The following is a 24504-nucleotide window of genomic DNA, read 5'->3' on the forward strand; positions in this document are numbered from 1 at the left end:
TGCAGACAGAGCTTGGTGAATTGGACACTGAGCAGTAAGGTGAATGCGCAGGTGGATGGACCGACGATGTCAGTCATATTGTGACAGTATGGTCAGAATGAGTGATCTGAAACGATGATTTATCAATCCAATGAGTTGATAGGACTTCTGCATAGTACGTATAGTATCTACAGTTATGTCACAATCATCTTGGTCTGACCATCAAGCCCCTGCATACATCTCAGGACAATGTTGACTTCAATCACTCCAGTTGCAGGAGTAGCTCAGCACATTATGAGTGTAAGAAAGCTCGAGTCATTTTGCATTTTCAATTGGGAATCTTTGCTATTGATGGGGGGGGGGGGGTGGGGGACTCTACAACTCAAACACACGTACAGAAACCAGTCATTGCATCGCTGCATGTGGCAGGGATTACTTTGCGGATGAAGGGTGGGTGAGAGACTGGGGAGATTTATAGACCCTGCTCTTTTGGAATGTAAGACATTTCACATGTGGTGATGAAACTTTAAAGCTTTGCTAAGGCAGGATGAGTACATCAATTGAGTTCAGTTTAGCCAGGCAGTCCACGTGCTCGTGTTATTAATGTTGCCCTGTGCATCCATGCTAAGGGAAGTCTGACTTGGTCATTTTAGAACAAATTCTTGTGAAATGTCACCAATGAATGTGAGATGTAAAACGTCAGAGGCAAGCAAATCCTACAGTTTCAAATTCAAAAAAACTTGGCAATGCTCCTTTATGTACAACCCCTGTTAACTTTTACCCAAACGCTATGAAATCCTGGCCTAAATGTATAACCGGTTCCAAAAAAGCATTCCTTCTCAGGCTCTTCATTTTTACTCATCACCTTCTTGCAGCTACTTGATGAATCAAGTGTTGCAATCTATAATCATTGGTCGGGCATCAACATTGTGTTTTTTTTTAATCACATTTTTAAAAAACAAAAATCTACAAATACATTGAGGTCGCGGTCAAGAGCGTGTGCAGAATTCCACGACCAGTGAGTCAAGCGGATGCTCTCGGGCCTGGCCCGATCCCAGCTTGTTTCGGTGTGCAGACGAGGAATGGAATGAAAGCGAATAGACGGTCATCACGATTGCCTCGTTGCCTAATATGGAGAAGGCGCCTGGCCCAGGCGTGAGAAAAATGCCTTGCCGCAGCTAGGTGACATCGGGGCTTGAAAGGCGTCTGCTGTTTCCGTAATTATGAGCAAAAGGTCCAATACGCAGATAACTGTAGAATTCCTTCGGCTCCAAGTACTTTCAAAGAGGGGAACAGGGCTTGGCCAGTAGCGGGCACCTGCAGATTACCAGCAGTGACCTGCAGACACATCCGTTACAAAAAAAGTATGACAACATGAATTTAGTCTGGAATGCTAATACAGGATGTTAATAAGTAGGATTGAAACAATTCTTCTCTAATACCCTGTTTAACCTGCTGTGTGATACAGCGAGAAGTGCTGTGTCGGACATGGTGAATCTCTATTTTTATCTTGCCAAAACGAAGTTTTTGCAAGATATGTTAGTCAGCTTGTATGTTTGTTTTTTTTTAATTTTTTTTTTGTTTGTTTGTCTGTAATCACGTATCGATCATTCTGCAGAGCACAGTTATCATTGGAAATTTTTGTAACTTCGCAGATCAGAGGCCTAGAGAGGTCCCTTTCAGCGCATAAAATTTTCAAGGTCAAGGTCAAGGTCACTTTGTTGCAAATCAGGGGAGTCGACGAAACCCTTATTTTTTGAGTAATTTTGATCGGATCGTCTTCAAACTTCATGGGAATATAGTTCATGGTCTGGCGCTCAGCTGATTAATTTTTGGTGGCGATCGGCCTTGACCTTCATTTTTAGCGCTGGAGGTCGAAAGTTTTTGACCCCAAGGTCAAATTTTGAAATCTTAGATACCATATCGAGTAATAACTCGTATGAAAGCGCTTGATAAGTGCTTTCCAGATCTGTCAAAAGTTTGACACTATGACGTCATTTGATGACGTCATGACGAAAAAACGGATTTTTCATGAAAATTTTATTTCCTCAGTTCTCATCAAAATCTCTTGATATTTCATGTACAACGGTCCTGGAGGGATACCATTAAGCGTACGAAAATATAAAGGTCAAGGTCAAAGGTCACAAAAAGGTCAAGCATCAAGGTCGACGAAACCCTTATTTTTTGAGTAACTTTAATCGAATAAATAAGTCACTCATGTTCACATTTTGGCAAGATACTGGTCACCCTGGGGGTGACATTGGTTTTTTTTTATTGTTATTGGTAAACCATTTGGGTTGCTTCTAAACACATGATTCATGATATTGGGATTGTTTGTTCAAATGAAAGATGCTGTGTTGACGTGTGCATCATTTACTAATGTTCTTGTGATTCATGTAAAAGTACTGGATGTGTCCTAATGTCTTTGCCCTGTATATGATGTATAAGACTTACACCAGGAGCATTCAAGCACTGCAGGGACAAAATAGACATTTCATCTGCAAGGATTATGGGGCTTCTAAAAGTTACTCAAGAATGGCTCAGACCTTGAGCAGAAAGAGAACCTCCTGTTGAACAAGATGGATTCAGAAGAGGATGTGCATTCCATGACCAGAGGCAATCTTCGACATGTGATTGACAGTTGTTGAGAAAATAAAATGACGCTTGTTTCCTGTTTCTGAGACGAGAGCAAAGACTTTGATTGTGTATCACAGTCTCTTATGGAAGATAATGGTAGAAGTTTACTTGGCAATTAAAAAAAAAAATTTGGACATGTTGATCACCTCCGTGTGTGTGTGTGTGTGTGTGTGTGTGTGTGTGTGTGTGTGTGTGTGTGTGTGTGTGTGTGTGTGTGTGTGTGTGTGTGTGTGTGTGTGTGTGTCTGTGTGTGTGTGTGTGTCCGCTCAACCGATCGTTCTGAAATTTTCAGAGATTAATGTCACCGACACTACGACAGTCCCGCATTGAAGTTTCGTAAAATTTGTTCGAACAAAAAGGTCTATGTAGGCCAATAGGTCAATTTGATCAAAATTTTCTAAAATCTTCAAATTTTATTCAACCACCTATTAAGTTTGAGGTCAACATAGACCAAAAGGTCAACATAGGCCAAATTTCTAAAATCATCAATTTTAATCCATTTAACTTGAAATATGAAGACCATTTGCACATGAGGTCGCTGAATTCAACCACCTATTAATTTTGAGGTCAACATAGACTGAAAGGTCAACAAAGGTCTAATTTATAAAATCCTCAATTTTCATCCGGTTGACTTGAAATTTGAAGACCATTTGCACATGAGGTCACTGAATTCAACCACCTATTAAGTTTGAGGTTAACATAGGCCAAATTTCTAAAATCCTCAATTTTCATCCAATTGACTGGAAATTTGAAGAGCATTTGCTTATCACGTCAGCAAATTCAACCACCTATTACTTTATAGGTAACCAAAGGCCAAAAGGTCAACATAGACCAAAAGGTCAACATAGGCCAAATTTCTAAAATCCTCAATTTTAATCCAATTAACTTGAAATTTGAAGAGCATTGGCATGTCAGGTCTATGAATTCAACAACCTATTAATTTTGAGGTAAACATAGGCTAAAGGGTCAAAATAGGCCACAAGGCCAATTTGGGCCAAATTTTCGAAATCCTCATTTTTCTTCTGATTGAGTTGAAAGTTGAAAAGGATTTACATATCAGGTCACTAAATTCAACCACCTATTATTCTTGTGGTTACCATAGGCAAAAAAGGTAAACATAGACCAAGAAGTCAGCAGAGGCCAAATTTCTAAAATCATCAATTTTAATCCAATTAACTTGAAATATGAAGACCATTTGCACATGAGGTCGCTGAATTCAACCACCTATTAATTTTGAGGTGAACATAGACTAAAAGGTCAACAAATGTCTAATTTCTAAAATCCTTAATTTTCATCCGGTTGACTTGAAATTTGAAGACCATTTTCACATGAGGTCACTGAATTCAACCACCTATTAAGTTTGAGGTCAACATAGACCAAAAGGTCAACATAGGCCAAATTTCTAAAATCCTCAATTTTCATCCAATTGACTTGAAATCTGAAGAGCATTTGCTTTTCAGGTCAGCAAATTCAACCACCTATTAATTTTGAGGTAAACAAAGGCCAAAAGGTCAACATAGACCAAAAGGTCAACACGGGCCGAATTTCTAAAATCCTCAATTTTAATCCAATTAACTTGAAATTTGAAGAGCATTTTGCATGTCAGGTCTATGAATTCAACAACCTGTTAATTTTGAGGTAAACATAGGCTAAAGGGTCAAAATAGGCCAAAAGGCCAATTTGGGCCAAATTTTCAAAATCCTCAATTTTCATCCGATTGAGTTGAAATTTGAAAAGGATTTACATATCTGGTCACTAAATTCAACCACCTATTATTTTTGTGGTTAGCATAGGCCAAAAAGGTAAACATAGACCAAAAGGTCAGCAGAGGCCAAATTTCTAAAATCATCAATTTTAATCCAATTAACTTGAAATATGAAGAGCATTTGCATATCAGCTCACTGAATTCAACCACCTATTAATTTTGAGGTAAACATAGGCCAAAATGTCTAAATAGGCCAAATGGCCAATTTGGGCCAAATTTTATAAAGTTCTCAATTTTCATCCGAATGACTTGAAATTTGAAGAGCATTTTCATGTCAGGTCGCTGAATTCAACTTCTAATTAATTTTAAGGTCAAAAGGTCAACACAGGCCTAATTTCTAAACTTGATAGATACGGCCAAAAACTAAATATATCACTCTATCTCAAAAAGTTGTGGACGAGTTTTTACAAAACAAGGTAGATGAGTTAAAGAGGTGACAAGAACAAGCAGATTGGATTTTGGTTCGGATCTAGCTCATCACTGGGATGCAAAACGTGAACTGTTCCACCTGGCAGAATGGTTATGCGCTCTACGAGTGCCATTCTACTTTGCGCTGTTTTGTCAAGTTGTCACTCTATGAGTGATTTTTCATTTATTTATTTATTTATTTTGTTCCATTTCTGCTTCTTCCCCAGTTTTCCCTTCCACTTCTGTGATTGAGAGTTTGTGCCTGTATCAAGCTCGTTCACCCTAAATCCTCCTCCCCTTGCTCTCATTCTTCCCCCATGCCCTTTATTCCTACAACTCCCCTTTGGGCTGGATGCCCTGCTTCACACCTTGCTCAACTTGGTGCCATGGAAAACAAGGCCTTCAAAATCATTGGAATCAACCGTGCTGAAGCTAAGTCGATGGGCCTATCACTTTACCATCACAGACAGGTCTATGGTCTCTGTCTTATTCCACCTCGTTTGTGGTTTTGCACCCTCTCCTCTTTCCTGTGCTTTGTCCCCTCCCCCGCACCCCCCAGGTTCCTGCAGGGTGCACACAGTCCACCATCAATCCCCTTCTGATGAAACTCCCAAAATCCAGAATCACTGTTCACCTCCACTCATTCGTTCATCTTTTTTTCCTGTCTGTGGAATCAACTTCCACATTCTCTTCAATCTCATGCCTTCTTTCAGGTGTTCAAGCCAGATGTTCATCACCATCTCAGGTCATTCCCAATACAAAACCATGACATTTTCTAAGCTCGTTAACCCCCCTCCCCCTCTTTTCCTGCCTCCCATTCCTCACCACACCCACTGTTCAAGTCTCCCTCAATTTTGTCCTTCAAATCTGCTGTTGGTATTTCCCCCCTCTCTCGACAGTTCCTTTTGGTCTGTTGCATCCTGATCCATTCAGTGTTCTCGCTCTTCCACAAGCCTTGACTGCACACACAAAAAAATGGTATTCCCACAACTCTGCTCACAGAATTATCTCGACAAAATCAAAGAAAGCAAAATGGCAGTTTTATAGATCAATCGCAGCAAGACTAAAGTAATGTGATAATAAGGTGAAGAAAAAGAAACTGACGAATGGATGGAAAATCTTTAGAAATATCGGAAAGCTTCAACTTTTGAGGCGCTTTGATCACGAACGATGAAAGTTGTGAAAAGGAAATTCAATGGCTTCTTGGGATGGGAAGAACAGCAAGGAGTAATTTGAACAAGATCTGGTCGAATTATAACATTAGCAAACACATTAAAATCTGCCTTGTCAAAGCTCTCAAATTTCCCATCAGAAAGCGCGCACACACACACAAACACACATACACAACATTGGTGCAGGAAGAAGCCATTCGGCCCATCATGCTTGAGCTGCACCAACAGCAGATACCATCACCCATACACATACAAGCTACCAATAAATTCTGCCAGTATCCATGTACCCCTCGATCTCCAATGCTTCCAATTCTAATTTAAATCGATATATTATTTGTGCTGCAACTACCATTCCAGGGAGACTAACTATCCCTTGCATAAACTGGAGATTTCATTGAACGTGATACCCCGCGTAGTGTTCAAGCATCTTACTATAATTCATCGTCTGTTCGTCTCTCTGTTCCCAGGTACCGCAAAAACGGTTCAACCGATCACAACCATTGTTCTTGTGTGTAATCCTGGGACCCCTTGGAGTAACATAGGCATAAATATAATAACATGACCCCCTGATGGCTCTCGGAGGGAGCGGGTGCTTCTAGTACAATTAAATTTTAATAAAATAATAATTTTTAAAATCGTTAAAAAAAATTCAGAAGTTTAGCACCACTGAAGCAGTCGTCAAAGGGGTCTTAAACAACACTCTTATACACTGTAATATGGCAATGTTGAGTCGCAATTTAGGAGATAGAGGATTTAGCTTTCGTACCATAGAACGCAGCATCAATCAGCATTGTACATAACCATATGATGACCTCTTCTTCACCCCGATATGCACCCTCACATGCCATGTGCTCTCATGCGATATCTAAAAACACAGTACACACAAACACAGTACATATAAAACACCGTGTGTATTTGTGCATTTGTCTGTCCCCCTTCATAAAGCCGCAGTCACACCTTGACGATTTGGCCAGCGTATGCCGACGTATGAAAAATTTGTCTAAAACGCTGGCACGCGTCAAACACGTTATTGGTAAGTTTTGCATACGTTAAGAGCACGCTGAAGCACGCTGGCATATGTCGTGGTACGCCGAGCTTGTCGACAAATTTTAACATGCTCAAAATTTTTCGACGTATGCCAGCAAATGACTCACACGTTCCACATAGGCTGGCCATAAGTTGTAGGCACGTCATACGATCGTTGACACACGTTGATACACGTTGCTTGTAAGTTACTCATAAGTAGCAACACATCGAGGTAATGTTTAGCGTCAGTGTTCCAGACTCCATGGTTTTTTTTTTTCTTCGGCATGACGGTGATGTTGACACTTCGATTTCTAGTGCGGTTATAATATAATATAATTAATAGGCTGCCGCTCAACGATTTCAATCATAACCACACTAGAAATCGAAGTGTCAACATCACCATCATGCCGAAGAAAAAAATTAAATAAATAAAAAAACCATGGAGTCTGGAACACTGACGGGTTCTTCCTGTGTGAACCCCATTTTTATATACCAATTCCCCTAAACGCTGCCAATACGCCATTATACGGTAGCTGTAAGTTAGTAACACGTTCAGTAAGTTCTGTGGTCATCCGGAAGATGTCAAATATGTCTACATATGTCAATGTGCGTTGGAGATGCGTTACACATAGGTTCAAAGCACGTTACTCATAGGTTCAAAGCACGTTACTGATTGGTTAGAAATAAGTTTTGGGTACGCTAAACATTACCTCGACGTGTTTCGACTTATGAGTAACTTACAAGTAACGTGTATCGACGTGTGTCAACGATCGTGTAACGTGCCTACAACTTATGGCCAGCGTATGAGGAAATGTGTGCGTCATACGCTGGCATACGTCTAAAAATTTTGAGCATGCTTAAAATTTGTTGACGTGCTCGGCGTACTACGACTTATGCCAGCATGCTTCAGCGTGCTCTTAACGTATACAAAACTTACCCATAACGTATTCGACGTGTGCCAGCGTATTCGGCAAATTTTTCATACGTCGGCATACGCTGGCTAAAACGTCAAGGTGTGACAGGGCCTTGACACTTCGATGTCTCGTGCGGTTATGATTTGAATCGTCGAGCGGCAGCCTTTTAATGGGCTACGCCACGTGATCGTCGGTGATACACTGCCATGCTATGCATACATTAGACTATCGTTGGGCATCGGTTGTGAACGCCGACAACACGCTAAGCATTCATTGGTATAAGATATATATATATATATATATATATATATATATATATATATATATATATATATATATATATATATATATATATATATATCTTCTTCTTCTTTCGGCTGTTCCCGTTAGGGGTCGCCACAGCGGATCATCCGTATGATCCGCATAGTGATTTGGCACATGTTTTACGCCGGATGCCCTTCCTGACGCAACCCTGGTCGCCTCTTACGACACAGGGATATGGTACACCTATTTTAACCGGGGTATATATATATATATATATATATATATATATATATATATATATATATATTCGAAACGTTCTGTGTACGTGACGAATACGTTATGCATACCTCCACCTTGTTATGAATATGCCAAAAACTGAAAAAGACATCAATAGTTCAGCGTACGCCAGCGTTTTACATACATTTTGATACGTTCCCATACGCTGGCTAAAACGTCAAGGTGTGACAGCAGCTTAAGGACGATTTAAATAGTGTTTTAAAGGTCATTCTTTTAACATGACTGTGTTCACTGCGGTCTATTTTTGAGGATAAAAAAGAAAAACCTTGAAAAACATCTTTTATAAAAGAGTAATTGCATCACTTCTATTAGACTTGTAGATGGTGACTTGCAAACCGAGCTTCAAGGACGGTGTACAGAAGCGTTTTTCAAAAAAATAACAATAAATACAAGGCGCAGGGAGGGGGAATTCATGGCACGTGATGTGCACCACACGGAGAGTAAAACGAGTGTTCATTTGCATCCATAGGATGTCTCATAAATAAAGAAGATAAAAGCACACCTGATGCTAGGCCGAGGCTTCAGACTTTGGTATGCTCACGAGGCTGTACTGTCGAAACGAAACATCCCAGAAGATAAAGAAAATAGGGCCACCTTTACAGATGTAGAGTTTTAAAATAACGCTTCTTGCTACGAATCATGTCTTTCAGTTTAATAAAATATCTCCAACCCATCATTTTTGATGAGCTTTTATGCAAGTATCGATATATAGCATGGTTCTTGGAAATATTATGAAAGTGATTTGTGTTTTCGTGTTCAATTTGTGTTCTCATATTCATTCAATTTAAATGAAGGTTTAAAGAGGTTTAATTTAAATCAAGGTTTACCCAGTGTATAACATCACTCTATCGAACACTTACATTAGTTCGATGTGCCTGGTGTTTGTGTCCTTTAAAACGTCCTTATAAACAGTTGTTTGGAGTGATTTCAAATTTCGTTTGACTTCCAGGCAGGCAGACAGAGTAAAGAAATTATCTCATTCCTCTCTTTGCGTGTGCAATCGGGACTAATTCAAAGACAAAGTATAGTAAAATGGCAGACTTGTCTTCTGATTCATGTTCACAATATAACATTCAATTCAAAGAAGTTGTTCCTTGATCATAAACTGATGATCTAAATGGATCAGACGGATAGACACACATGAACTAATTTCTTAACTCCCCACTATTTGCTTCAAGTGCACAGGTGAACTACTTTCTGACTGAAAGACCCCTGCATTAATACTGTTCTAATTCTCCTCTTCTTCACTCTCAGGCTTCGGCATCTGCTCATATCACTGTCTATTCTAGGCCTAGTGTTGGCTTAATGGTTAAGGTGGCTGACTTAAGAATTAAGGGTCTTCAGTTCAATCCCTTGTCCACCTTTGAATTAACACCAGGTGGGTTGACTCAGCCTGTCATCCGAGGTCGGTGAAATGAGTACTAGCTTACTGGTTGGAAACAGAGGGCATTGCATCAGCGGCACAGCTGCGGCCCCAGAAGATGATGCAACTAAGCAGCCACCGGCTTCATACAAATAAATAAATAAAACTGTCCATTTTGCTGAAATGCTCTTCTGCACTTATATTGTCTGCAACCTTCATTATCTTAAACATCTCAATCAAATATGTCACAGGTAATCACCTCCTTTCTAAATTATAAAGTCCTCTCTTCATAGCTGAGTCTAGCGAGCCTCAGAATCGATCTCGTCTCCCTACGCTGTATCCATCTATGGCAGCTATCTTCTTACTCAAATGCAGTGACCAAAACTGGACACAATATTCTTGGTGAGGCCCCACAACACTATCTCTTTTGATTTATAATTTATCCCCTATTAATACAACTGAAAATACTGTTAGCTTTACCTTCAGCTGCCTGGTACATATTCATCTGAGAGCTAGAATATGACCAAAAGAGATAGCAACATCTGGAGGCTTTTGAGAAATGGTGCTGGAGAAGAGTGTGCAGGGTGTTGTGGACAGAGAAGACAAGCAAAAACAGGGTGAAAGAAGAACTTGGTGTTGAGAAAATGATGAAAATTTGGAAATAATTTGCATATTGTATGGAGTTGATGGCAAGTAAGGAGAGGAGCATCCAAGAGTAGATGGTTAGATCAAATCAAGGAGGTGGATGGAGCAGATAGGGGTGGGAAATATTGATTTTTTTACTCGTTGTTCATCGTTCCCCCACATATCGATGATATATCACCACTGCCTCATCACTTATGCTAACGTAGTGTGACTCCAAGGAGGACTCATTGTCAAACACAACTTCATGTCAATGGGTATTTTTGAACATTAATTACGCTTTTGGAGAGTGGCGAAGAAGCTTCTGAAGCTCAACATCGGATTTCATCTGTACTCCATAATGTATATTAAAGTATCCGGATTTCTCCATCCTCCATCCCTCTGCTCGTCACACTCTTTTCTCTGGGACATCATTATATGGCATTACGCCTAGCACTAGGCTCGGCCTCTACGGACATGCATGTCATCCCAATGCTCAGCACTCCATCCATCCATTTCTTGAAAGCTTTTTCTTTGTTTATGATGGTGGTGGTGAGTGTTGTGTTTGACTCTAATGTTTGTCGCTTTGGTTCAGATGCCGTGATTGTACATGTGCAAATGCCAAATCGTCGTCCTCAATGGAAGACCCTGATGATGAGGCAGGATAACTGGCAACTTAGATGGGACAAAGTCTTCTCACCATCAGCATGAAAGGTGAGAGAGAATCGTGTTGCGGATGTCTTGTGTTTTTTTTTTCGCTGGAACTATCGTGCTATAACAAAATGTGTCCTTCGTGTCGATGTTCTTACTCAAATAAATGAAAATGTGTGTCAAAATCTTCAGTTTACGATGCACACCACTTTTCCCATTTTTTGAATGTGCCAATATTGTCGACAGTTTGAAAAATGTAGTATCGCGCTGATGATATTGTTTTCAACATCTTATCGAGCTGATAATATTGAGATATCACCGAGCCTTAGAAACCAATGTCTTGAACCTTGTCAATGCTGCTAAAGATCATGGAAGCTGGCAGAACATAGTGTGAGAGTCACGAGGTCTCAGGCATAAGATGATGGAAATTATCATCATCATCATTGGCATCAATTTGATGTTCCTTCTGAAGAGGTTGGCTGGAAATATGCACTGATTTGAAGATTTCTTTTGGCATAATTAATTGTGTCGGACAGTGTGCAGTTTTAACTCTGAAGGAAGCTGCATCCTATTTTCAATTCCATTAACTTGCCCATTGGAAGGAAAACTTCATCCATCAACAAACTGTGGGAATATTATATGTGCTGGCAAACAACATAACATTTACTATACCATTGGCTTTGAGCAATATATGTACAGTGCCCTCCAAAAGTATTGCAACAGTGAAGACAAATTTATCATTGCTATATTCTCAAGAAATTTGGATTTGAGATCAAAAGATGAATATGCGGCAAGAGTGCAGAAGGTTCGCTTTTATTCCTTTGGTATTTCTATGCATGTGTGTTTTACCATTGTAGAACAATAGCACTTTTTTATGTTCAGTGCCCCCCATTGCAGGTAAGCATAAGTATTGGAACGGAATAACTTAAAGTGAATTAAAGTGGTATAATCAGTATAATAGTTAGTATTTGGATGCATATCCCTTGCATGGAATAACTGCATCGTGCCTGTGACTCACTGAAATCACCAAACTTTTGGTATCTTCCTTTGAGATGATTTGCCAAGCCTTTACTGCAGTCATTTTCAGTTGTTTGTTTTTTGGGGTCTTCCTCAGCAAGTGAAATACATGTTCCATTGGATATAAATCAGGAGATTGACTTGGCCAGTGGAAAACCCTCCACTTTTTCCCTCGAAGAACTACTTGGTTGAGTTGGCAGGGTGTTTTGGGTCATTCTCTTGCTGCATGGTGAAGCGCCGCCCAATGAGGAATTTTCTTGGACATGGGCAGACAAAATGTTTCTGTCCACTTCAAAATTAATTCTTCTGCTGCCATCATTAGTTACAACTACAACTTCTTTCCTTCTTTAACAGCATCAGTACGAGAGTTTTGAAATGACCTCATCCACCCTGGAATGCTCAGTGTGCATGCGCAGAACCCCTTTGCAGCAATGTCAATTGGGGAATGTTAATGAGTATCGTGATGCAAGATAAGGATTGTGACCTAAAATGGCTCACAAAGCTTCTAAAAGAAGCCAAAAATAATGAGACAAGTACCCGAGAGAAAGGGTGGAGGGGAGCGTTCTACCCAAACCTCCGGTCAGTCGCTCCCAGTGAATGGACTTTGAACTTGGCGGGATGTCTGCTGTGAACATGGCAGTCTTGTTGATATACTTACTGGACGTCTGCAATTGGAAAGATGATTCTGTGCTTCATTATGCTTCAGTCACATTTGGCTCGGCGGCCGTAGGGTCTAAAAAAAATCTACGGCCACTAGCAATTATAGGGCGGCCACAGTATTTCCACGGTCACACAATGTAGCAGTCACATATGTTTTTATTTTTTGGGTAGCTGCACAGGGTATTTATAAATTGTGCAGACCGAAAACGTGGGGGTGCCGTACGGTCTTTGATTTGATGTTGCACGCTGACCTTAGGGCGTCCCTGCGGTGGCCATAGAATTTTCAAGGCAGATGCAAGGTAGCCTCAAGGTGCCCACAAGGCGACCACAGGGGTGCCCTAAGGCGAACGTGGAAATAGTGCGGTCGCCGTAATTTTGGGTGGGTTGGCAAAATTCATTTTTCATTGATAAGAGCCTCCGGAAAACGCACGGATAACGCAAGCCCACCGTACGCCCTACGTACGGTCGACGTGGAATACATCTACGTCATGGCTATGGCTTGTCAAATTGCTACGGCCAACCTAGAAATGAAAAAAAGTTATAACTCCGCGCTTTAATTGAACGGAGACCCCTATGGCCTGTAAAAGTTAGCCATACGGCATAAGGCCACCCTGAGGCCACCTCGGAAACTCTGCGGCCGCCGCACGTTTCTGTCAATTCAGGAGTGGTACGGCTGCCGCATCCTAGCCGTAGAGCAAATGTGACTCATGCTTTAGCAACACTGTAATGATTACCAACTCTTCGACAAAGCTTGTGTTTACACATGAAAACAACACAAAACTTGTACTAACTATTATATTTATGTGGGAGCTGGATGTATCAGGCAAACTTTCTTGAGGGAGACACCGTATTTGGTTTGGGTGGTTCTTAACAGCGATGGGGAGGTCATTTCTGGGGCTTGTGAATGCACAGGGTAAATTTAAAATCAACTTTTAAAATTATGATATTTATTATTTATCATGTTGGGGTGGGGGGAGGGTGGAAGCTGTGAGGGCTGTTTGCTTGGTTCCAGGGTCACACGAGAAATTATTATAATTTTTCATCAATTGCAAAATGGAAATGTGTGTGTTGGTGTGTGTTATCCACTGCTGCTACTCGTTTGTGTTAACAAGAAGTGGTAGGAACTCGACACCTCACATCCACATAAATTTCTCATATTTCCTACATTTTCGTGAGTCTGATTTGCATGCAGGAACACAACAATTATGGTTATCCATTTTGAAACTGCCACTCTTTCGATTGAAGGCTGAAAAGTATGACGATTTGACTCACTGATTTCAAAAGACTATTTGACTTCCAGATTTCACCCAAGTACTGGCAGGTTAAAAGTTCCCCAAGTTTAGAAAAGCGAGTCACTGAAAACGCACACACAGTATACGAGGTCCGTCTAAAAAGTAACGGGACTGAGCCTGCTGTGTGCTCCACTTACACAACTTGAATGAATGGGTTGCGTCAGAGTCTTTCGCAGCATTCCAGCGATATATGTGATTGGTGATGGTTGACTGCGCTCATTGTGTGATTTTTATACCCGTCGTGCTTTACACGTTGTCAAGACTGAGTCGTCGTGCTATGAATCATGAGCAGAGTGCCAATCTGAAGTCTCTTGCCAAGCTTGGCAAAATACCTTCCGAATCCGTCGCAATGCTGCAGCAAGTCTACGGAGAAGAAACAATGTCAAGTACACGTGCATTCGAATGGCACAAGAGGTTCAAAGAGGGACGGTAGGAGGTTGAAGACAATCAACGGTCTGGGAGACCTTCAACGAGCAGAACGGTAGACAACATCGAGCGTGTGAAGCAGATGGTGCGTGCAGATCGTCGAGTCATGGTGTGGATGATTGCTGAGGAACTTTCCATCAACAAGGACACTGTCTGGAGCATCATCACTGAAAATCTTGAAATATTCAAAGTGTGTGCAAAGATGGTCCTCAAGCTGTTATCTGAGGACCAGACACAGCAAAGAGTCACTGTCTGTCAAGACATTATCGAGCGCCTCGAGGACGTTCCAGACCTGCTCAGGAGAGTCATCACTGGCGATGAATCGTAGATATTCGAATACGATCCCGACACCAAACGGCAGAGTTGTCAGTGGAAAAGTCCTTCATCACCAAGACCAATGAAAGAAAGGATGTCGAAGTCGAAGGTCAAGGTGATGCTCATCGCGTTTTTTGACATTTAGGGCATCGTCAACTTTGAGTTTCTACCACAGGGTCAAATGGTGAATAAATATGTGTACAAGGAGATCCTCCGGCACCTCATGATATCAGTCCAGGACAAGAGGAGGGATATGTGGGACATATCTGTCTGCGGACGTCCTCCTGCAGTTGGGTTACTTCTTATTAGGAGGTTGGTGGCAGGATTTGCACTCCGGCCACCGTAGAACCCTTCATTCCGCAAAACACAAAAACGCAAAGAAATCTGAAAACCCACTCCATGGGAGTACCTCCTGTGCAGCTTCCCCACAAAGGACAGCTCAACGGATGAAGGGATTGGGGCAAAGCCTTCGGGGACCCCCAATCTTTGATGATATGAGGGAAACTACAGGGTAACATTCCCGGGTCAGATTGTGGGAGAGTGTCAGAGTGGTGCTGAGGTGTCGCCCACCAGACGGCGGTCTCCTTGGGTTAACCTGAGGCAGTCCCATCAGGTGGTGCCTGGAATGTTCCATCCCAAAGAGAGGATGATCACCTGTCTCTGTTATCATCTGAGATCAAGCGTTTGGACATCGGTATTGCAGCACTCTCTGAGGTTCGGAGACCAGATTACAGCGAGATCATGGCGGGTAGTTACACCGACTATTGGTCTGGTCGCTCTGATGGTTACCATGCCCAAGGAGTTTCTGTAGCTGTGTCTAATAAGCTTACTCCAATGATAATTGAGGTAACACCGGTCAACGAGCGTATTATGAAACCAAAGATTCATCACTCCTTATGTGTCATTTCCCTGGTCTCTGTAGATGCTTTGACTGAGGCAAGTGATCTCACCGTGAAGGACACATTCTATGCCACGCTCGAGTCTGTGGTTGATAAGTATCCCAGACGAGATACAGTTCTAGTCTTGGGAGATTTCAATGCATTGAATGGAACTGATAGGGATGGTTACGAGACGTGTGTTGGTCCCCATGGGTCTGGAACTATGAACCAGAATAGCACTAAGTTCCTTGACTTTGCAAGAAGTCATGGACTTAGGGTGGCTGGTTCATGGTTTCAGCACCCAGAAGCCATCGCTGGACTGGGTATTCCAATGCTGGCGGTGTGGCAAAGGAGATTGACCATATCCTCGTTGATGGTCGCTGGAGGATGATCCAGAACTGTAGGTTCTTCCGGAGTGCTCAGTTCCTCAATACTGACCACCGGCTTATTGTTGCAACTCTTAAGTTGCACCTTAAATCCAGAAGAATGGTACCATCCCAGCCTAGGTTGGATGTTGGCAAGCTCAAGGATGAGGGGGTAGATGAGGAATTTGCAAACAAGCTGAGTGGAGATTTGAAGGTCTGCGTGCTTTGGGGGGTACTGAAGAGTTGTGGAGTGCCTTCAAGACCACTGTCCTTGATGTTGCCGGTGGATGTCTTGAAACTCACCATAGGGCAAAGAAGAATTTTGTCTCTCAAGGGACACTGGATACCATTGACCAGAGTCGCAGGGCCAGGCTGAATGGCAGAGCTGAGCTGTTCAGGGAGTTGAGGTGTAAAATTGTAAGTGTGCTAAGGGTCGACAAGGAGGCTTCTGTGCGGGGAATCTGTGAGGGGGTGGAGCATCACCTGTGGTCAAGTGATTCTTGTCCTGCTTACAGGGGAATTCATGCATTGCGTTCATCAAAGCCCATCCCTCGGTGTACTGCAGTTAAAGCAGAGGGTGGTGGGTTCTTGACAGAGGAGTCTCAAGTGAAGGCCCGCTGGACCGGTTACTTTGAGCGGTTGTACCAGGCTGATCCACCAGCTGTCGAGTTGGACATCAGCGGTGTTACAATAACTGTTGCTGACCCTCCAATCAACTGTGGTCCACCTTCGCTTGTGGAAACACAGGCTGTGGTGAACTGGTTGAAATGGGGTAAAGCTCCAGGGATCTGTGGCATCCATGCTGAACTTCTCAAGGCTGGTGGAAATGCTGCACTCGTGTCGTTGCATGCAGTTCTGTGCTCTGCCTGGAACACAGGCATCATCCCAACTGACTGGAAGAGGGGCCTTGTTGTCCCTCTCTGGAAAGGGAAGGGTGATCGCCAAGACTGCAGGCGAAGCGCATATAATTGATTTACACTGTGTTTCAAAAATGTCAAAAAATGAAGTTTGTTCCATTGCCTTCTCATTACATTTTCCTGAAAGTGTAAGACTAACTGAGTTCAGAACAAAAAACTATAGCTTAATTACATATATATACCAAAATATGATACTTTGAAAAAGGGGTACCTATTCTGATGGTTTTATGAGTTTTCAATGAAATTGCCTTATTTTTCTTTTTTGGCAAAATAAGTGAAGGTCATAGTAGTATGTAACTTATTCTAGCAACTAATCGAATAATCAAAATACCAATTTCTGGGATTATTGAGAAATAATACATACCTATTTTTTTATTACTGCTCTATTCAGTGACTGTCAGATGCTGAAAAGCACTAAAAGAGAGATTTATCGAACAAATTCTTGGATGTAAATTTTCAATTCAATCAATTCTGGGAGTAACAAAAAGCTCTCGAAATTCTCCAAAACTGTTTTAACTGCCTTCTAAATTAATAAAATATTTTTTAAATACCTGGAAAAATATTTAAAAAATTTTTTAAAGAAAATTATTTTTTTCATCAAATTCAAAAAAGTGTGACGTGCAGTCGGACAAAAATGCAAAATTACTCTAAACCAAAGCCATGCATGTTTTCAATATTTTTTATACTATTATATCTATATCACTGTGCCCCATTTGTAAATAAATTTTAGTGAAAATAATCTGATGCACAGAAGAATAAAAGCATTTTTTTTTAAAACGTGACGTGCAGTCGGACATTTGGGTTGGAAAGTTCGGTCAAGCCGCTGTAATTAAGTATCCACCCGGATCATCTAAATTTTTTTTTACATTGATTATTGGTAATAAGTTGAATAATTTAAGACACGTAAATATGAGTTATTGATAAACTAGTCATTTTGTTAGGGGATTTCATAGTCCCAGGCTCTAAAAGGGCAATAAAACAAGAAAAATAAAAATATGTCAGAATGTGCATATATCATGCGAATCTACCACTGACCGACACAAATGCTGATTTTCTCAGACTGTGGGTGACAACCTTTTGATTAGATGAGAAATTTCATATAGAATGTTTTATATGTTGTATTTTTGCATGGTCTAATATATGTCATATTTTAAGGTGAAACAAGAAAAAAGGCCAATACTGGGCATGTATATTCAATTAAAATCCTGTAGATTCAGTAATATACATCATAGACCCATGAACCTATATATTTTAAGGTCCTATGGAACATTGTCTGTGCAATGAACTAAATTTCATGACCAGTTGTAGTCTTTGTGACTTTCAAAAATGCCACTCAAGTCAGGGAATGCCTTAAAATAGGGGTGGTAACCACTTACATGCGCTTCGCCTGCAACAACTACCGAGGGGTGACACTGCTCTCAGTGCCGGGCAAGGTCTTTGCTCGGATAATTCTTGATAGGGTTCGCCACCATCTGCTTGAGCACCAGCATCCAGAGCAGTCAGGCTTTACACCAAAGAGGTCAATGATTGACTGTATCCTTGCTCTTTGGGTCCTCACTGAACGCAGACGAAAGTTTTGGCAGGGGCTGCTTGCAGCTTATGTTGATCTCTGTAAAGCGTTTGATTCAGTGAATCGTGATGCCCTCTGGAGGATTCTTGGTCTTAGTGGGTTGCCACCAAAACTGATCGATCTGATGTCTGAACTCTACTCTGGTACTAAGAGTGATGTGAGATGTGGTGGTACCATCTCTGACTTATTTCTAGTTGTTACTGGAGTTCCTCAGGGGTGTGTACTGCCCCCCACACCTTTTAGTGCTTGTATGGATTTTATTCTGGGGAGGATGTCGGAGAGATCAAGCTACGATGCATCGTTTGGGAATGTCAAGATCTCTGACCTTGAATTCGCAGATGATGCAGTCATCTGTGGAGATTTAGATATTCTTTTGGGGTCCATGAGGTGCTTAATGAGGAGTCGGAGCCGCTGGGATAATGGGTTTCCCTGGTCAAAACTAAGATCCAGGCTTTCAATGACATCTTGGATTCTGCTGTCCTGTCTGTGCCTGTTTGTGGTGAGGATGTTGAGGTCGTGGAGAGATTAACTTACCTTGGCAGTGATATTCATGTCTCTGCTGGCTGTGAGTTAGAAGTCAATAGTCATCTGGGTCGGGCCTGGGGAGTAATGGATTCACTGGATCATGGGGTGTGGCGCTGCCGGTACCTGTCCGGGAGGACGAGAGTCCGAGTGTTCAGGCCCTCGGTGCTTCCAGTCTTGCTCTATGGATGTGAGACGTGGACTCTGACCAAGGATCCGAGATGGAGACTTAATTCCTTTGGTACCAGGTCTCTTCGGAGAATCCTTGGCAATCGCTGGTTGGACTTTGTGTCCAACGAGCGGTTGCTGAGAGAGACTCAAATGAGATTTGTCACCTGCATAGTCCGTAAGCGTCAGCTGCGGCTGTATGGACATGTGGTTCATTTTCCTGACGCTGATCCTGCTCACCAGTTTCTCTCAGCGAGGGAGTCTCGTGAGTGGAGGAGGCCAATGGGCTGACTACGTGCCTCGTGGTTGCAGCAGGTTGCTCGGAATCTTAAGGAGATGGGGATGGGCCAGACGGAGGCCCCTGGAGTACCGGCGGAAAGTGGACGCAGCGACACGCTGCTCTGGCATATGCTCAAATACCTGACCTGACCTGTAGGACAACAATGCCTGGGTGCTCCACCATGACAACGCCCCTGCTCACAGTGCCCTGAGCATCCGACAGTTTCTGGCGGAGAGGAACGTGCCAACTCTGGAGCAACCTCCGTATTCACCAGACTTGGCCCCTTCTGATTTTTTTCCTTTTCCCCAAGCTCAAGGGGGTGATCAAGGGGAGCCGATTTCCTGATGTGGAGGCCATCAAATGGGCCTTGACGACGGCGCTCCAGAGGATTCCAGAAGAAGCCTTCTGGGGGTGCATCAAAGCGTGGAAGAAGAAGAGGATGGACAAGTTTGTGAGACTGGAGGGAAAGTATTTTGAAGGGGGCAAGCTGTGATTTCAATATATTTTTAGATCCTCGTGGAGGATCTCCAAGTCTTACTCACGTTGTTGTTGTTCATCTTCTTCTTGTGGACTTTTTTGTTTCACAGCTGACAGTTTTCATCAAAACTTCCTGAAACTTGGCATATATATGTAAAAATACCCTGCGCAGACAGTAACCATCTCCGATTTTGAAAATTCCTCCTAGAAAAAAAGTTATGATGTCAAAATATCTCCGCTAATGTAAATCGCCCAAAAAATTATCTCCGAAACCAGGCAAGCTTTTTGAATTCTGTTTGCGGGAATCAAACAGGGCATTGGCAGAGATGAATTACCGCACATATGATACATCACTGTGACGTCATATCAATTTTTATGACGTCATTCCTATTTTTTGACATTTTTTGTTTCACAAGCCAGAGTTTTCATCGGATCTTAGTGAAACTTGGCATGTATATGCAGAAAGCCCACCCGCAGGCAGTAACCATCTCCGATTTAGGAAATTCTTCCTAGAAAAAAAGTTGACGTCATAATATCGCCGCTAATGGAATCGCCGATATCATTATCTCCGAAACTAGGCAAGCTGTTTGAATTTTGTTTGCGGGAATCAAGCCGGGCATTAGCACAGTTAATTTATCGCAAACCTGATACATCACAATGACGTCATATTCGTTTTTATGACGTCATCATTAAGAGGACAAGGATCTTAGCTCATTTGAGCTTGTTTGGAATAAAATTTTTGTGAAGTCAGTCCCGTTACTTTTTAGACGGCCTCGTATGCACGAAAGGCCTCATTAGCATTCATACATTATTTTCAAAAGTCCCGTATTATTCCCTCCTCCTTGTGGGATCGGCCGTGAACATTTTCAGCCCAAGTCTTTCACAAACCGGCTGGCCAGGACTGACATTCGATCGAAGCTGGCAAGAACCTGAAATTTGTTCAGGATGCCGGCGATAGCTCACATATTCTTCATGGAGGACACTGTGGAATCTTTAAGGTCCACAAACTAATGAAAGACAGCTCAGATGTGATGTGCATACCTTTTTGCTATCCCGTTAGTCAATCACAATTGGCCAGATGTAGTATTAAAATTATCGTTTCGAAATTTGTCTTGTGTTTCACTTTCAATGTCATTGCGCAATTTTACATATGGTCAGAGGCCACGTGAAGGATAAGTCGCAAATACTGTATCACAGGGACACGAAGGCTCATTGATGGTCATGACTGAAAGATGGTGAAGTTGGAGCTCCATATCAGTCACAACTCCCCTCACCACACGCAGAGCCACGATGAGGTAGAAAGGAGAGCCGCAAACATAGAGATGACAGAGAAAAAGGGCACGACGGACAGCCGGCCTTTCCAAATTTGGAGCTAAACCCATGCTCCATTATTCAGGCAGATATCTGAAGGACCTCTGCCCCACACAGGCAGACAAAAACACACTTCCTCATTCTGTGAGCGCCGACTCTGTCTAAGAGGGCCAGGGCTTGCCGTGATGGTAGAATGGCCAGATGCTTTGTATTTAGGCCTAAGAGATTGGTACCCAGCAATATGGCAAAACAGCACCACCACGAAACATAACACTGCAGAGTCATAGTTGTTACCAAACATATGGAGTACTCAACATGACATCTAAAGATTGTTTCTATTTCTGCCTCTCGTGTACGGGATATTTGGTGCAAAGTCCACGACAGCAAGGAATGCATTTTGTTTCAAGGTGTTCTGTTTGCAAAACTACCATTTAAATTCTGATGCCTTTGGTTTCCTGGCAAAATTCCAAGTGCAATTTAGTGTTGTGATAGATGTGCATACATATTTTGGTTTCAGAAGGAATTCTGGCTTTTATTTTTTGCTTTAGATCATTCAAACAATATTTTTGCAGAAGGTAGCCTTGCCCCCTGACTGCTCAACCAAACATGTTGTACAAGTTTCCGATTCAGCAGTTCCTCTTTATACTTTCCTGAATAGCTGTTATAAGACAACAAGCATCAGTAGGATAAAACTAACCTGAATCGCACTGGGGCCGGAGACATGTCCAGGAGGGGCACAGGTGTTTCTGCTATCAGTATTGCATCTACAGATCACTACATAAATGCATGTGTGAAAACTGGGGTTTGGGGTTAAGATGATAAGTTTGTGCATATCACTTTGAAGTTTCTAATGTTTTCAAATTACACTATCCTCGGATATTTTTTTTACCTATTGCTGAGAAAGTATATAATTTCTATCTACCTTGGATAGACATAGGTAAAGCTGGTCTTGTCTGCAGGGATTTCTTGATGGATGTTCAGCAAGGCCAAATCACACAGACAGCTTTGTCCCATTGTTGAGTGCAGAAGTTTCCTGCAGTTCCTTATCACATATATTCCCAAGTGGGGTGGAGGGCGGAGAGTGTGGTGCCACTATCCCCCCATCCCACAGTTTCAGTTCCGTTCCTGAGAAAATTATATTTGTAACAAGACTCGTCATCGGGCTGCTTCAAATGTTTGAGGCTATTTTGCTGTTTTTGGTATGACAAAATGTCCCTAATTTTACAAATGAGTGGTGGACACAGATCTTACCTGTGAGTGTTGCCACAATTTACTTGATTTGTAGCATATGACGTTTCCTTAATTATGTGAACATCATCAGAATTTCTGTTAGATTCACCACAATAATCTCGCTGCGATTATTTTCATCCTCTGCTTGTCTTTGTAATACTGTTGCATTCTTTTTAACCTGCTTAAAACTGTGCTGTTGTAAACTGGTGGGAATTTAGAATTCTATCTTCAACAAACGAATATGTAGGGGACAATTGCTAAATACAAACACAAGGAAGTGTTTCAAAACGTTAGTACTTACATTGTACAAGTCTTTATCTGACTTTCCAGAAGAGTAAGGTTAAAAGAACAACTTGTGACCTCCGGGCTCTGCAAGGTGGTTGATGTTTGAAGGCCATCTGCTGGCAGAGTGCTTGAGTACACTGAATAGTCAGAAAATTAATTTTTCTTTTCATAAAACCCCATACCAGCTCGTATATCTTATTAGCTTTGCAGTACAAGATAAAATGACACGTGGCACACCATATTTACTTTTATTTAACACTGGAAAATACAGCCCGTCACATCGCTGATGGGTGTATTAAGGGGGTGGGGAGAGAAAGAGGGGGGGGAGAGAGGAGGGAGTGGGGAGAGGGGAGGGAGAGCGAAAAGGGGGTGGGGAGATAGGAGAGGGTAAGGTAGGGGGAGCTAGGAAGTGGGGGAGGAGTGAAGAAGGGGTGGGGGTGGGGAGAGCAATGCCTCACCAAATGTCGTGATACACTCCGGGGAGGAGGGGGTGGGAGCAAGGAGGATGGGGGAATGGGGAAGTAGAGAGTGGGTTTGGGAGGAGGAATACATGAGGAGAGGGGGTTCTGAACTTCTGTTTGGTATGGGTACTTGATGGGGAAAGGGGGGGAGGAGGGGTTCATGACTTGTGTTTGGCAGTGGGACTTGTGGAGGGGGGTAGTACAGGATTGAACAAAATGGGGTAAGTTAAAATAGAATGTTAATACAGTACCCAGAGACCACTGAAAGATGTCCATGGGGGTGGAGAGGGGAGGGGGTTTGGTAGGATGTAAGTGTAAGGGGAGGTGGAGGGAAGGCAGCGTGATCAGAAGGGAAGGGAAGGTGGCATGACAGGAGGGGAAGGGAGGGTGACGTGAGGGGTGGAGAAGGGAAGGGCAATAAAACTTGCCCAAACAGCAACATTTTCTTTTTAACTGCCAGGTTCTATATAAAACCAAGCGGGAGCTTTTGAAACCCAAAATATCTACCTGGCAAAGGTCTGCCTGCATGTATGTATGCTCGCACATGCAACGACCTTTGCACCCCTCCAGTTGGCTCACTCCGAATCTGATTCATACATAGCACACTCAGGGAAAGACATTTTAAATTTAAATCGAAACCAACAGTCCTTAACAGTCCCCTTGACAAAGGGGGATGAGTGTGGGAGAGAGAGAGCGGGAGAGGGAGAGGGGTGAGAGAGAGGGGTGGGAGAGGGAGAAGGAGAGGGGTGAGAGAGAGAGGGAGAGGGGTGAGAGAGAGAGAGAGAGAGAGAGAGAGAGAGAGAGAGAGAGAGAGAGAGAGAGAGAGAGAGAGAGAGAGAGAGAGAGAGAGAGAGAGAGAGAGAGAGAGAGAGAGAGAGAGAGACAGAGAGAGAGAGAGAGAGAGAGAGAGAGAGAGAGAGAGAGAGAGAGAGAGAGAGAGAGGGTGGGAGAGAGAGAGAGAGAGAGAGAGAGAGAGGGAGAGGGTGGGAGAGGGAGAGGGTGGGAGAGAGAGGGAGATGGAGAGGGGTGGGAGGGAGAGGGAAGGAGAGGAAGAGGGAGAGGGAGAGGGAGAGGGGTGGGAGGGGAGAGGGAGAGGGTGGGAGAGGTAGAGGGTGGGAGAGGGAGAGGGAGAGGGGTGGGAGAGCGAGAAGGAGAGGGGTGAGAGAGAGGGAGGGAGAGGAAGAGGGAGAGGGGAGGGAGAGGAAGAGGGAGAGGGGAGGGAGAGAGTGGGAG

The 24504-nt window shown here is 42.6% G+C and overlaps 1 long non-coding RNA gene across 1 annotated transcript; it reads right to left on the bottom strand.

The window, feature by feature from the left end:
* Positions 1-434: 434 nt before the first annotated feature.
* Positions 435-22959, bottom strand: LOC147031400 (uncharacterized). Its single transcript, XR_015051840.1, has 3 exons — positions 22827-22959; positions 6728-6826; positions 435-1317 (listed from the first exon to the last, which is right to left on the bottom strand). It is a non-coding gene; the product is annotated as an uncharacterized LOC147031400 (long non-coding RNA).
* Between the last annotated feature and the right edge of the window lie 1545 nt (positions 22960-24504).

Source organism: Eptatretus burgeri, chromosome 2 (genome assembly GCF_056783735.1).
Source record: "Eptatretus burgeri isolate ZD-2024b chromosome 2, Ebu_testis_v1, whole genome shotgun sequence".
NCBI classification, from domain to species: Eukaryota; Metazoa; Chordata; class Myxini; order Myxiniformes; family Myxinidae; genus Eptatretus; species Eptatretus burgeri.